Here is a 14,994-nt window from a genome sequence, read left to right on the forward strand (position 1 = left end):
CTGTTGGGATTCAAGAACAAACTCGTTCAAAAGCCTTGTCTTCCTGGATGTCTTCACAGTACATGCAAAGACCAACTGCTTTCCCCCAGCTTTTGGCAAGGTATGAAGTAAAACTACTCATTTCCAGGCCAGGAATATTTGAAACCTAGTTTTTAACAGCCTACAAAAAAAGATTTTGCTTGAAAAAGATTTAAAAATTTTCCAAATTTTAATCCATATTTTTTCCATGGAGCATGATTCCAAGATCATCATTTCAGTGCTCTGTCACAGCTATAGAAATCTGCCACCCTGTGATGAGGGTCTTGCTAGATTTTTCTAGAATGTAGCTGTGAACCTGGCTCTCTTTCTTGCTCCTTTTTCAGATCAGAAGGAATGAGGAAACTCATGTCACTGACTGATTTAGAGCTGTTTTCCACAGCAGACAGCTGCTGGAAGAGCAACAACCCGCCCATTCCCTGACAAGGTATCAGATTAATCAAAGACTTGTTGGGGCATTTTCCCCTGATATATGGCTACAGAATCTCTGTCTCCAAGAATTAGATGGGTCAAAGAACCTTTTCATGGTTAAGCCTTTTGGTTGGAAATGGGATTACCACGGGACAGAGTGGTCCTCGGGCAAGTAGGCAAAAACTTCAAAGGCAAACTTGGCATTAGAGGTTTGGCAAGTAAAACACTTGAAGCCTCTGCCAAGCATCCCATGTACAACAGTGCCCAGCATCCTACACAGAAGGAAACTGAGGGAAACTTTTGATACCTTAATGAGCTAAAGAGACTGTAAAAAGTAGTGTTTATAACATGTGCGTTGTGCCAGAGACCAAAAAGAATCCACTTTTTCTCTCTGTGCACAGAGGATAAAGAGGTAATTCATGGCAGAGAAATAAATAAAAATTACCTCAGCTTGCAAGGCTCTTGTTTTGTTTTGTTTTAAACTTTTCAAATCTGCCTTATCAATTAATTACCATAAAATAATGTTTATCTTTGCTGCATTTCAGTGGCAGCTCTGGCTCTTTATGACTTCTTTCCAAAGTAAATGTTTGAGCTTTTTTGGCTGAAATGACAGGATATACCATTTCCATTAAAAACTAAAGTCATGAAAGCCATGTATACAGCTTTTACAGGCCCTGTAATCACCTATCTATGTTCCTATAAGTGGACCAGGGGGAAAAAGATTAGCTGGTGATTTGGACTGCCTCTGCCACTGCAGCCAGGTGTGCATGGGCAAGTGCCTGTGCTGCTGTCTCTGCCATCAACAGGGAGATGCTGGCTGGTGTCCCTCTGCTCCAGGAGCCCATGGAGCATCCCCTGGCTGCAGCCATCCTCTCCTGGAGTGCTGCTCATCCAGCAAGTGTGGGTCTGCTTCCACCCTAAGTCAAAGTTGGTGGGAATGGTTTTTGTGAATTTAGCAGCGCCGTGAGACACTTGATGTGAGAATTTACATTCACAGGCTGGAAGGCCCATTGAGAAAACATGCTATAGAATCATGGAATGATTACACAATGAATTAATAATATAGGTGATTATTATTAGAAAGCCCATATATTATTATTAGGGTATATGATAATATAGATTATTATTAGAAAGCCCATGTAATACGGATTATGTTAGAAGGCCCACTGAGAAAACATAAGATCATATAGAATCATTCATTACATAATGAGTGAATGAAAATAGAATACTTTCACTTTGCACTTTGCACTGTTTTACTTTGCACTTATCTGTGGAATTTCCATTCCTTTTCTTTTTAACAGTGTTTTAAACATACTTATATATTTTATTCTATTTTTTTATTTTAATATTTTATTTTATTTTATGTTTTATTTCATTTCATTAATTTATTTTAGTTTATTTATGTTTGTGTATTTGATTTGTCTTGATGGAAGTGTGTATTGAAGCTTGCTGAATAAGTCACTCTCCAGTGAGAAATGCAAACACATACTTTCTTAAAATGCATTCATGGCAACTTTTGAAGTAAAGTTGTAAAGGGACTCATCAGCTTTGCCACACCTCTCCTTCCCACTCCCTTCCCATTAATGCAACACTTAAGGTCTGATACACTGAGCTTGTCATCTCCTTCAGGGGGATTAATTGTCCCCCTGCAAGGGAAGCTGAGAAAACAAATAATAATATAAATCATAACATTTTGTTGCTCTTTTGTGCATTTTGTGTTCCTGAAGTTGCAAACTGGTTTCATGTAGCTTGTATGGAAGCTCTTTCCCCACTGCAATAATGTCTATTCTGACTACAGCAGCTCAGTTTAGTTGATTGCTACAGGCCTTTCCCTAATTTTCCTCCTCCATTCATCCTTAACATCCAACTAATAGCTGTAGGAAAGAAGCTCCATTACTTTATTTTTTTTTTTTTTTTTTGTCCTCTCAGTTAAAAACATCTGCTGGAATGAATGCTGCTGCTGAGAAATGAATTGTGGGCATTTGTCTGTGTAACCACTCACAAATGCTTATCTCTGGCACCTATTGAGCAACACTGCTCTTTGGGGTCCAAAATTTCGCTCACTGACACATCATTGCCACATTGAATGTCACTCTCTTTGCTAAGGATTCCTGACACAATGGGCTTTGCTTGGGATTTGCTCTGAGGAGTCCCAAGTGCCATGCAGGCAGCACTTTGCATCGGGCATGTGAACCCCAGGAGGACAAAACTCCGGTGGTCTGAGTCTGTTGAAAGCCTTAGGTCAGAGTTTCCATCTGTAAACATTCTCTTGCGTGTTTATGTTTTCATACAGCTTGATTTATTGGAGGTGAAACCCACTGTATACTAACTAACTGTATACTAACTCTTTTAAGGAAACTGATTAATTATTGTTGATTGTAGAATATGCTCATCAGCAGTAATAGCTCAGATGATCAGTTCATAGCCCCATACTATTAAGTTCATCTGCATGATGAGCTCTTCGGTTAGATGTCCAAAAAGTGACTGTAGATTTCCCCACCTTTTGGAAAAAAAAAAATTAGTAATTATATTGTTGCTCTTTTACAACATGTCTCCAGAACAGATGAAAAGTGTCCATTACATTTCTGTCTGGGTGACATCACAGATCTCTGGTGCACTCAGTGCGCTTGTTAATAGATTTTCGGAGTGAAAAGAACTTTATATTGGGAGCTGAGAGTTGTTCCTGAGTCTTTAGACACACAGACCCACTCACTATAGATTTTTTTATTTTGTATTTCTTGATTTTGTGGCGCTGACATGCAGTGGGATCTTCTCAAAAGGCTGGATTTTCCAGTAGCAGCATTTTAGGAAAGGCAGTACATCTTCTGCTAAAAGCACGATTTTCCTTTTCCTTTTTAAAACAAAGTTTAACAATTTTTGTGTGTGTTCTTGCCTTATCACTGCTTGCTACTAAAGCAGCACAAGCACGGCCTTTCACCTTTCTGAGGGATTTCTCTTTCCATATCTGTGGCATGAACTCCTCATTTCATTCCTCATTTCAATCAAAAAGATTAACCCAATTCTGCAAATTATTCAATGTGTAGCAAAATAACTATTTTTAGTCCAACTTTCCTTTTTTGTCATAAGCCAGATTCACTCCCTTCAAATCCAGAATGTCCCATCTTTATAGCTAGGTTGAAATGTGGAGCAGAGAATACTCAATCCTGCCCATTCAAGCTAAGCTCCAAGTACATAAACGTAATGAAGTGATAATATAGGGATGAAAAAGACTTCTTTACTAGTAAAAATAAAATCACTGCAAAACATTGTGGTGGAATGAAATCTGAAGTCAGCAAATTTTTTTTAATCGTTCTCCTATTTTGATAAAAAATTAGCCATGTAGTTGTGGGGTTTTTCCCCCCCTTTTTCTGATGCATCTGTAGAAGTGTGTGTTGGCTATTTTACAACGTGTGATCTGATCACAGGTACAAACAGTTTATGGCACTGCAGTCATACCTGGAAACATCCAACATCAAAAAGAGAAGAGCCTCTCTGGCTTTTACTGTTACACACTTTAGAAGAAATTTAGTTCCTGGACCTGAAGTAGCAAGCTGGCATGAAATGTGATATTGTTTAATGCTGAATTTGAAACCTTTCACAGGGGAAATCCAAGAGAAAAACGACCTCTGAGCAGCCAGAAATCACTGGCTGCCAACTGCTGACATCTGTACTCCTGGTGAAGCTCTGAGATTCCTGACATATGAGGTTGAGTAAAGCAGAGTAAATTGATAAACCAAACCTCATAGTTCTGGATTTCAGCTCAGGTTCTTCATAGTAAAAATAGTGAACAGAAAGCTTCAGTGTGTCAACTGGTTTTGAAGAGGACACGTTTGGCTTTGATATTACTGCAGCCCCAGGTCAGCTCTGTGTTTGAATTGGTTAATGCCTCCAGATTCCACCTTTTGTGCCATGTGAGGAAATGTTCCCTTACTGACCTGATCTGGCATTCTTTCAGTGTGAGATTTTCTCAGCCTCAAAATATCCTGTATTAACGACCCAGAATTTCGGGGCCCAAATCAAAACTTTCAGCACAGTCGATCCAGATCCAAATGTTACAGCTCAATTTCTTTCTGTTCATGACTTTCCTACTGATACTTAAACAGCAACAGGGAAATCCAGTGTATAACCCTCATTTTCCACTTTCTGCTACAGAGTTTTTATCTTTCTGCATTTGTTTTTATGGTAGGACAGTTTCTGGTTTGAATTTTATCTAGCATAAAAACTGCCTAAAGGCACAGACCTCGATACTAGCCTATTATTCCTTTCAGGTTTTGGCTGGAACCAAAACATGGAGGAAAACCAATTGTCCTCCTTTTCCTGCTCTGAAAGATAAGTGTGACATGAAGCACATGCCTCTCTTAAACGCTCTCGCATGTGCCTAGAATTTTAGGTCAATAAACCCAGCTCTGGAACATGGCTGAGGCATTAAGGATTTGTTATGAGGGCCAGATTCCAGGCAGAGGTTTCTTTGTTCCTCCAGAAGGGTTTATTCATGCACATTACTCCTTGTTTTATGTCTCTGCTTTTCAGTGCTTGGCCTCCAGATCCTAACAGGATGCAGCCATGCTTCCCCACTGCCCTCATGCCTTCCCCATGCTCTTCATCATCGCAATGCAAATGCTCAGGGATTGTAGATATGGGTGTCCATGTCAAGGCTCTCTTGGCAGACTGGAGGATGTCATCACTTCTGTGTTTCCAGGACTCCCAGCAACCCAGAATTTGCAGGTTCTTTGTTTTCTGTGCATACATGGACCTCAACAGGCATCTTAGCTTTTAGAAAATTTAGAGTTGTAGCACCTGGAAGATGCACACAAATTAGCCCATGGATTCATCCAGCTGAAGAAAATTAACTGAATATCAGGCAGACAAACTTCTAACATGGCTGTTAAATTACATCCTCTTTCTGCTGCTTTGTTTTCAAGTGCCCCATTCTCCTTTCCTTTATCTGGTGTGATTTTTGTCCCTGGACGTGAAGTGGCAGTGGCTGTACAAGTCCTGTTCAGAGAGGGTCAGGAATGCTCATGTGAAAACAGTCTTAGTTTTGCCTTCCAGTGGCTCCACTCCTGGGGATTTCCTGTTACTAAATAATGCTCTTAATAATATTTAAGTCTCCCATAAAAATAATTAAATTAACTCTGTCGAAAGACTGTTTTCCTTCCTGACAGTAAGATGGGAGATTAACGATCAATTGATTGCCTGTTCCTTGCTCTCACCCCTTGAAAAAACATTAAAAATATAGATTTTGAAAGATATGAGAGAGGTGAGAAATGAAAATTAAGGACAAACTGAGGCCTGTTCTTGCTCTGAAGAGCCTGAAGCATAGCCTGTGGCTCACCATAGGAAAAGCTGAGTGGCCAGGCTGATTGCCTCGCTCACTTCCCTGCAGTTTGACTTAGCCCCTCTTCCCCCAATATTTTTCCTTTCCTCACCCTTGACATCTACATCATTTTTTACTTGTCCTCTGGTGACATTCAGGCAAAAAGTTTCTCCTTGATTTCAGCCTCCCGAACTGCAGGGAGGTGGTTGAGGAGGAGTGAGCCAGAGACAGACTTGGACCACCTTCTCCAAGCAGAGTGTTTGGAGAGCAAATAACCCTGGGTGAACCAGCCCTAAAGGGATTGAAAGGGAGAAATATCCTCACACAAGGACAAGGAAAATTAAATAAAGGACTCTGAAATAAAATGTCTGGCTTATGGCTTGAGTGCCAGCTTAACATCCAGGCACTGAAGTAACATTTCCAGGTACAGAGAAGATGTGTGCATCCAGATAAAACCATGTCTTAGTAGCCAAATGTGAAATTCCAGCCTTCCAAAAGCAGACTTGACTGCTTAACAGTCCTTTAAACCTCTTCAATCCAGGTGTTCTTTGGTTCTAGAACCTCATGTTCTGATTTCACTTTGCAAATATTTGATACCAGTGTTCCTTTCATTATCCTGCCCGAGTGTGCAAAAATGTACCTCGTATCTCCCACATTTAGTGGGTAAAAGGAATAAATTGAGCTTGAAATAGGGACTAAGGCTGAGGAGGAGTTTCTCTATCCCAGGTACTGTCCTAATACCTAAGTAAAACTTCTTTTCTTTCTTACTGACTCAGCCCTTTAATGAAAGGGAGGTTTTTCTTCTAACTTCAGGTTTGAAGAATGTCTTTGAATATGTCTTCTAGAATAAGGACAAGGAAACATGGTTCTGCAACTTCTGCCCCCTCTGCTTAGCTAGAGCCTCTTCCTCCATGAGAAGAACATGATGAATTGTACGGTCTTAAATGTAAAAAAACCCCCAAAATTTAAAGAATAGGGGTCCTTTTTTGCCTTTGTATTCTTTTGTAATATAAAGTATTATTCGGCTCCAAGGTTTATTATATATTTACTTTGGCCCTAATGTAAAGAAGGCAAATGAAGTTAATTTCTGAGAGGAAATAATATTATTTCTCCTTAGAAGAAAGGAAGTTACATACACTCAAAGAAGCTTTCTAAGAGCTAATTATCTCAGCAATAATAACTGCAGTCTTAATGGCCAGGTCTTGCTTCTGGTCATTTAGGAGAAACCTTTAATAACACTGTTCTTTGAAGAATCTTCTGCATAAGTTTATTATCACAGTTGGGATTGCCTACTGGTTATTTTTAGCCATCCTTTGAAGAACTCTTGTCTGTCCTGTGCCATTTCCTAGGAATTGCCTCATATGAGTTCTGACACTAGTTTAATAAATGACTACAGATATGTAGTTTTGCCAACTGTTCAATAAAGGTATATTCTGAGAAAAACCCCAACAAATTCAGGGTTGATTCCGATTTTTCCTGTACTGACCATAAGTCCATCAAAATCAATCAATTCATTTCACTTATAGAGTCCAGAATAAAAAGAGTAATTTGTTTCTTGCTTTTAATACTTCTGATATGAGAGGTATGTTTCTGAATGAAATATAAGATGACTGGTTGCTGACCAAAATGCCTGTGTATGTACATTCTTATAACTACCACGCAAATTTAATGTTCAAAAACTAAATTTCATTTACCTGAATTCATACCTCTAGAATTTCTCTTTGAGTAAAAGTAGCAGCAAGGGAGAAAGTGTGGTATATTTAACAGTCCCTCTGTTATTGCTGGCATTTTCAATTTGAAAATTCCTAGAAAGTTCATGTCCTGTTCCTGGTAATGTCTGGTTTGCCCCAAGGTGTTGGCTCGTTCATTATTAACACCTAAGGTCTGATTTCTAACAGCAGGCATGGGAGAACACAGTGGTTTATACCTAAAATATCATATATAAACTTATAACCAGCCCTTTGCTTGCATCAGTTACTCTTTGAAATGGCAGTCATGGAAAAGGCACAGAAATAATTGTTGCACACCTCTGAAAACCACACCAGCACTGAAGAAGGAAAAACTGTGTTTATTCCAGGTTTTTCTGTACCAGCCTGGAACTGACTGAGTGAGAAGAAAGACTGAGTGGCATCACACTTCCCATGTCAGTCAGTCTTGGGTATAAAACCTGGGAATAAGGCATGTCAGTTTGCTCTTTAGCAGTTTCCTGAGCTTCAAATAAACATGGAGGGATAAAGCACATATCAATAATTCAGAAATATCTAAATATTAAGATTTCAGCTCCTTCAGTTCTTGTATAGTTTTATTTATTCTCCTCTTACATTTTGAGCTGCATAAGTAGGGCATAGACTCTTCTAATGGGTCTGATGGCACATTCCTGGCTGGCACATCAGCACTGTCACACAGCCCTGTGTCCTGGCAGTCCCCTCTGGTCCCCACTGCTGATCCTACACCTCCTCCTGGCCCTGCAGCTGGTGAGGATGAGCTCATGGGAGCAACAGCTCTCACTTTACTTTAGAAGGACTTCCAAGATCAGTCTCCTTCTCAAGTGAATATTTCCATAGCTGATGTAGCCCTGTCATGGTATTTTCTGTTTATCTACAGCTGAGAAGAGGGTGTATTAAATTACTTGGTAGCAGCTAGGGTAGTCAGTTCCATTTTGTCTTTATTAAATCACACGTCACTGAAAGTTTAAACTATTTGAGCAAAACAGTGAATCAAAGTTCAGGGCCGTTCCTCTGATTTCAGCTGAGTTATATCACTTTCACTGGAGTTGAATTATTTGTGAAAGCAAACCCTTCAAGGGTGTTATTGTGGTAAAAGGAATGGAATCCTGCATTGTTTTATATATGATATCTGTTTTTTTCCACTTCACGTCCTGTTCTTTACAAAAGTCTTCAGTTTAATTGGCTTCAAGGAAGAATTTGCCTACATTTAAGTTATCAAAACTTTAGGCAGAGCAGATAGGAGTAAAGCCAGTTATTTATACTCTGTTTTTAGTGGACCAAAATGATGAGAATATAAAAGGCAAAAAGATTAACCCAAACTCTCTAACATTTTAATGTCTCAAAAAAACACAAGATTAGGACTTTGAAAAGCATCCAAGTAATAAATCCACAGAACCAAAATACACAGTTTTAATAAGTTTATTACAAAAGAACACAGGAGCTGATGGGCACAGATGCTAAGCTGGAAAAACTTCAGCAGCCCTTTGTGTTTGTGGACTTTTAAAAATCAAGGGATCAGGTGTAAGAAACTGATGATGCAGTTTGATTCTCTGATGCCAAAATCCAATGAGGTGCTGGGGGAAGGGTAAAAAAGGGGTGGGAGAAAAAAGGTTCCCAGCTTCCTGCCTGGTGTCATCAGCAAAGCCAGTGGTGTTCACCTCTTTAGATAAAGCAAACACTGAAACTATGGAGAAAAAAAATCCATCTGACTTGAGTGGTGTGAAGTCGCAGAGGACTCAGGCTTGATGGGCTCCTTGGGCAAGGCTGTGGTGATCCTCCCTGAGAGGTGTCAAGGTCTGAGTTGATGCAGATGTGGGGCAGATCTTGTGTGGAAGACTCAGTGTCCAGGGGGCAGGGCATGGAAGCTCAGTGAAGTGTAACTACTGCTTTCAGACACAAATCTAGTTCTAAATCTAAACATCCTGAGCTTTATTGACATTTTTGTCAGCAGACTTGTTCCTGGGTTTTGTTCAAAATCATAGCTGCTGGCTTTTGGGGAGAGAGGTGTGACATCTATTCCCCTACAGCCTTTCAGATTTTGCTGAAAAGCAGAGGAGATGATTCTAATTCTTCTGAATACCAGTAAAACCACTCACAAATGTTGAGTAAGCTTCCCTTCTGCAAATCCACTGGAGACTTAATTTAGACTGCTGCACTCGTTAGAGAAAATAAACTCAGCTTTACTTTGAAATTTCTGGATGCATCTCAGGACTGACAGGAAGTACTGCTCCAGAAATCAGCAATTTTGACACAGTAATGAATGGCAGATAGGAATAGTTTTTAGTGTAGTGCTTACTCCCAAGGCACTCCATTCATAGTCACTTTTCAGAGTAATGCATATTTTGTTTATGTATCAGGCCTGGATATGATGGATCTTTTGTTTTCCTGTTTTCCCTTAAACCACAGGTGTGTACAGTCATTTCATGTAGTGAAATAAAGAGAATCAAACTCCTTTCCATCTCTTTGTTGCAGTCTTTTGCTGTACTTCTTGCTGCCTCTAAGAATCTGGCATGAAACTCACAGGTAGACAAAGGAGCTCTGTCCATTTTCCTATGGTCACAACCAACAAATGACAAAGGATATTTCTTTTTATTCTTCTATGTTCTTTCATTTCTTCCTATTTCTCTGCTATTTCATCCTTTGTCATGATCGCAGTTATTTTGGGAAGTAACAGGATGGAAGAGCTTAGAAATGAAGGACCTATTCAGATCTGAGTGAGACATGGCTGAATGTGGCATCACATTTTCCTGTAAATGTATATTTAGCCCCTGTGCTTGAATATCCCACCAAAGTTATGTGGGCAGCACAAACTGACCAAGGTGTTAAATGATTGATTGGCGCAGCGGAGAAACTTCTGCTTCATCCACAGTCTCCACCAGCTCCTCATTTTCCATGCAGCTGGGCTGCCAATTCTCACACCTAACGGGTCAGTCCTATTTTGTCTTGCTCGAGCAAAATTCCATTGGCATTTCCAAACTGATGCTTGCACCCAGGCATTTCCTAGCTTGCTGAGCAAGGCTCTGGATGGTGATGGCTCTCCAGTGTGGCATAGTCTCACTCAACAATTATTCTTGGAGACGCTTCTCGCTGCGTTTCCAGGCAATCCCGGTGCTCTTTGCCTGCCATAGCCTTCAGCTGCTCTGTTTCATCTCTGTTTGACTCCTACTGTTCTTATAGCAACAGCAATGGCAGAAACACATAGATTCCTTCTTCTGACATGTCACCAGCTTTATTTGGACGTCCTGCATGGGCTGTTTCCAGGCATTGCTGCCAGCAGCATGTTTTGGATAATGTTTTCAAGACCAAAGTTATTCAGTGCAAATCCTGGAGGCACGCGGTATTATCTGCACCTTATTGTTGACAGATGAAAATATAAATTCAATTCTATGGCGAGGGTGAGGAAAAGAATGGCTCCAAAGTAAGAGGAGGATGTTCTGCCTGCTCTGATCTAAGTTTAGAGTAGGCATGGTTCCTCACCCATGGTCCATGGGCACAGCACATGGTTGATGATTATTGAGTTAGGATCTTTGGGATTGGTGTTTGTGAGATTAATTTTCCATCCCAGCAGCTCAGCCACTGTGGGGATGCGCCTGTGTATCCCATCACAGCTCTCTGCTTCCAGCAGCAGCAGGGAAGGCAGGCTTCAGGATCGCTGCCTAGCCCTCCATTTGACTTTTGCTCATTGATCTGGGGGGAAGAATTGGGGCTGCTCAGTCAGAGGAAGGATGTGAGGGACCAGAGTGCTTGTAATTTTGTCTGCTCCACTCAGACTGAGAAATCTGAGATACAAAACTGTAGGGTGCAAAGACTTTAAAAAGTTTGGCAAAGCCTGGAAAAGACAGAGAGGTTAATGCATTCCTGTGCTAGGCTGTAGCCTTAAGTGGTTTTCAAGTATTGATGGAATCAAGGAAGGAAAACATGCTTCCAGATTTTTTTTTAACAATAGTTGAAGAGCATAGGATAGGAATTCTGCTTCTTATCCCCATTTTTTCCTCTTTTGTTCTCTGCATTGAGAGGCAACTTTTACCTCAAATTACCAGCCCTGCACATGGTCTTTTCCAAGCATAAACTCCTATAGAGACTGAAACATCATAGAGTTAATACGTGCAAAAATCATTTCAAAATGGATTTTCCAGGTGCAAATCCAATCATCTGTTCAGCCAGGTGTGAGAATCTATCAGCTGTGCACACAGGTGTCAATGCTTGAAAAATGGCCCAGTTTACTCCTCCACAAAGGGTTTGCACATGGATCTGTGTCACTTAAGCCTGTTTTTGGGCTGTGTTTTGAGGATTCAAGTGGAATTTGGATGGTGGTTTCTGTGCTGAAGGCTCTCTGCGTAGGGCAAATGCTTCACAGAGTGTGTGCACAGATGGGCAAATTTGGCGGCCCCTGAGTGAGTCTGGGCTGGGGGCCCAAATCGATTATCTTGCCCCAGATGTGCGTCCTCCTAAAAAAAAGTGTCTACCTCTTGTCAGGCTCATTAGAGAGGGGTGGTTTTGGCTGGTTTGCCTCTTTTTTCTCAGTGTTTCAGTGTTCCGAAACTCAAATATTTAATAACTCCTGCTATCTAATACCTGACTTGGCTTTGCATTAGAAACAATTGCTTGCAAAGTGTTTATCTATTGAATGAAAATGATTAAAAGAAAATACAAAGTCCTTCATACACTATTTTTGGGCAACAAAATGAACTTGCTGCAATTTTAAATATTTCAGTATAATTTATATTAGCTATAATGCCATCAATAAGGCTGCTTGAAAATTAAGTGTCATTCTTGGCCTGAGCCACTGGGTGTGTTGTGGGACCAAATGCCACGTGCCAGAAAAAAAATTAAAACCAAAACCACGGTCAAGTAACTAAATTTATGGAGAGAGCAAGCAATATGGACCTGAACAACACAGCTATTTTGGACAAACAGCAATGCTTCCACCTGGGAAAACCTTAAAGTTCTCCTCCACCTTAATAGCAGCTATGGCGTGGAGAAGAGAGCAGCAGCAAGCCACGGCTGTCACTGGTGGTGATGCTGTCACCCTGCAGATAGGCAAAGCAGGACATGCTGGAAAACTCTGAGGAGTAAGTGGATGGGAATTAGCTGGCATTTATGTCCCCAAGTGTCAAAATATAATGATTTTTTCTCCTTTACAGGGAAACTAAACCACCCAGCTCTGTCTTTCACTGATTTCTTCAGTGTCAGTCTCTCCTTTACCCAGGCAGCTCGTCACTCTACATCTTCCTGCACAAGTTAGTTTTCCTCCAGTGTGGAGGACACTAAGTGCCCTGTGCCAGACAAGGGCCTTCTAAGGCATTAATGCTTCCTTATCTCCACTGGAAATCCCACCCCTGCTCCATCCCAGGAGAACGCTTTGCCTCTTTCACAGCTGCATCACACTGATGGTTTCACGATCCTCCTGCACTCTGCTAAGATGATGTGAATATTGTGGGATTTGGCAGTGCTTCCTGGCTTCTGGGTCCAAGTGCAGGTCCTGGACACATCCCAGATCTGTGCTGGGATGGGATCTGGATGTTCACTTGAGGCCTTTTCCTCCTACCTGTCCGTTCCATAGTTTCCATGGAACTAAGGGCAGAAATACTGGCCAAAAAGGAGCCTCAGTGCAGTACATTTTGGCCAGGTCTCCTGTCCAGATAATCAGTGAACAGAATCTTGGAGAAGTCTGCTCCTTATATCAGTTGTTTAGACACAAACATATAAACTATGTATTTTTTTATATTTTCTCTCAAGTGATTAGAACAGACTCCACTCTTCCCAGCTGATCCCATTTGACATCTGCTTTTTTTTGTTCGCCCCTCCTGCATGACATAGAATATTTTGTCACTGCTTTTTCTACAGAGCAGCAAAATCCATATTCTGTTTCCATTTAATCTATTTATCTCCTGGGCATCTCCCACTCTGATATTTGTGACTTTCTCTTTTCTGAGCCTTCCTGAAGAACCATCTGTTAAAATTATTCTTCCTCCTTTTGTGTAGCCACTTTGCTCAGCATTTTGAATAAATCTACCAGCTCTTTCTTCACGCACTATCAAATTTCAGCTACCTCTGTTGTCTCTTATGCAATCTAGACTGACATGGTATAGCTGCCTGCCTTCCTTGTACAGCAGCCTCTTCGTAATCCTCTGCAGGTGACAGACTGCTTGAAAAGATTTCTAAATTCAGTTCACTCACTGATTCCCTTCTCTTTTAAGAGCACTGACAGAAAATCTTACTGCTTTTGTATTATCTCCAAAATCAGAGGCAATGAGGGCACAAGGAAGTGCACTGGTAGTCATCTGCTCTTTGAGCTGATCCACTCACACCCTAAAGTGTCAAGTCCAAAATTAAGACATAAATCCTTTGAGAGAAAAAGTGATGTATTGCAATATGTTTGGCTTCCAAAGGATCACTCTAACAAGCATACTTAATCACTTATAAATATCTACTGCTAATGCAGTTGTTTCCTTGCAGATTTATCCCATCAAGCCATAATTCTAGGCATTTTTGTTTCTTCCTAAAATCTCAGAAACAATCTGTTTTTGTAACTTTTCAGTTATGCATGGTTTTGCTGAGTTGGTGAACCTCTTTAACTTTTTAGTATGCACAAAAGACCCATGACACTGAGATTTTTGGCACAAGCCAATAAAAAAAAATACCTCTGGTGGAATGCTAAATATTCAGAGGGGTTAGAAAAATAACAGCCTCTATCTATATGTGGCAAAGCAGCATTAAAAGTTAAAATTCCCTCAAAGAAAGCTTTAATTAAAAAAGTAGTATAACATTTTACCTTCAGAAAGAGGAAGGAATTTTTCCTCTTGTATCCTTGTATTTAGAAAGACTTGTGATATACTGCAGGGGAAACTTCAGGACCCTTCAGACATGTGGAAATAAGACAGCATGTAAAATCTCATTGCAGAGCTCTGGAATCATGGCATCACCAACCCACTCAGACACTCAGGAGTAAAATAAGATCTGAGACATGCTGTCATGACATCACAGAGTTTTTCCGTTATCTTGAACACCCCAAGACATTTTACTTCTCTACAGCTTTCTCTAGTGGCAGTGAATGTGCAGATTACCAATACCCTGCAAAGAGGTCTTGTACCAAAACTCCCATTAAAGTCAATGGCAGCCCTGTGGCCGGCCTGTCCGTATAACACACTTCAGGTCTGGGGCTGGATGGCTGACTGCTTTATTTTATATCTGCATGTCTTTTAAGAGCATTTGTTAAAACAAAGCAACAATATTTTGCTGGGAACATAAGGACTTCGACAGACTGGGCTTTTTCTTTCTTTTTCAGTGGCCTCGCTTGCATCAAGCAGGCAACACTAGAGGGGTCTCAAGCTCACACTGCTTGGAGGACTGAATTGCCCTAAGGGACAGAAAACAGAATCCAGCTACAAAGTTTTGGGCTCCATCCCAGATACTTTGTCTATTAAATGAGTCAGGAGGTTAGGAGTGAGAAGAAATAAGCCCCTCAGCAGAAGTGTGTTTTGCAATCTGCCCTCTTTGGAA

This window comes from Corvus cornix, chromosome 4, assembly GCF_000738735.6.
Source record: "Corvus cornix cornix isolate S_Up_H32 chromosome 4, ASM73873v5, whole genome shotgun sequence".
Classification (NCBI taxonomy): domain Eukaryota; kingdom Metazoa; phylum Chordata; class Aves; order Passeriformes; family Corvidae; genus Corvus; species Corvus cornix.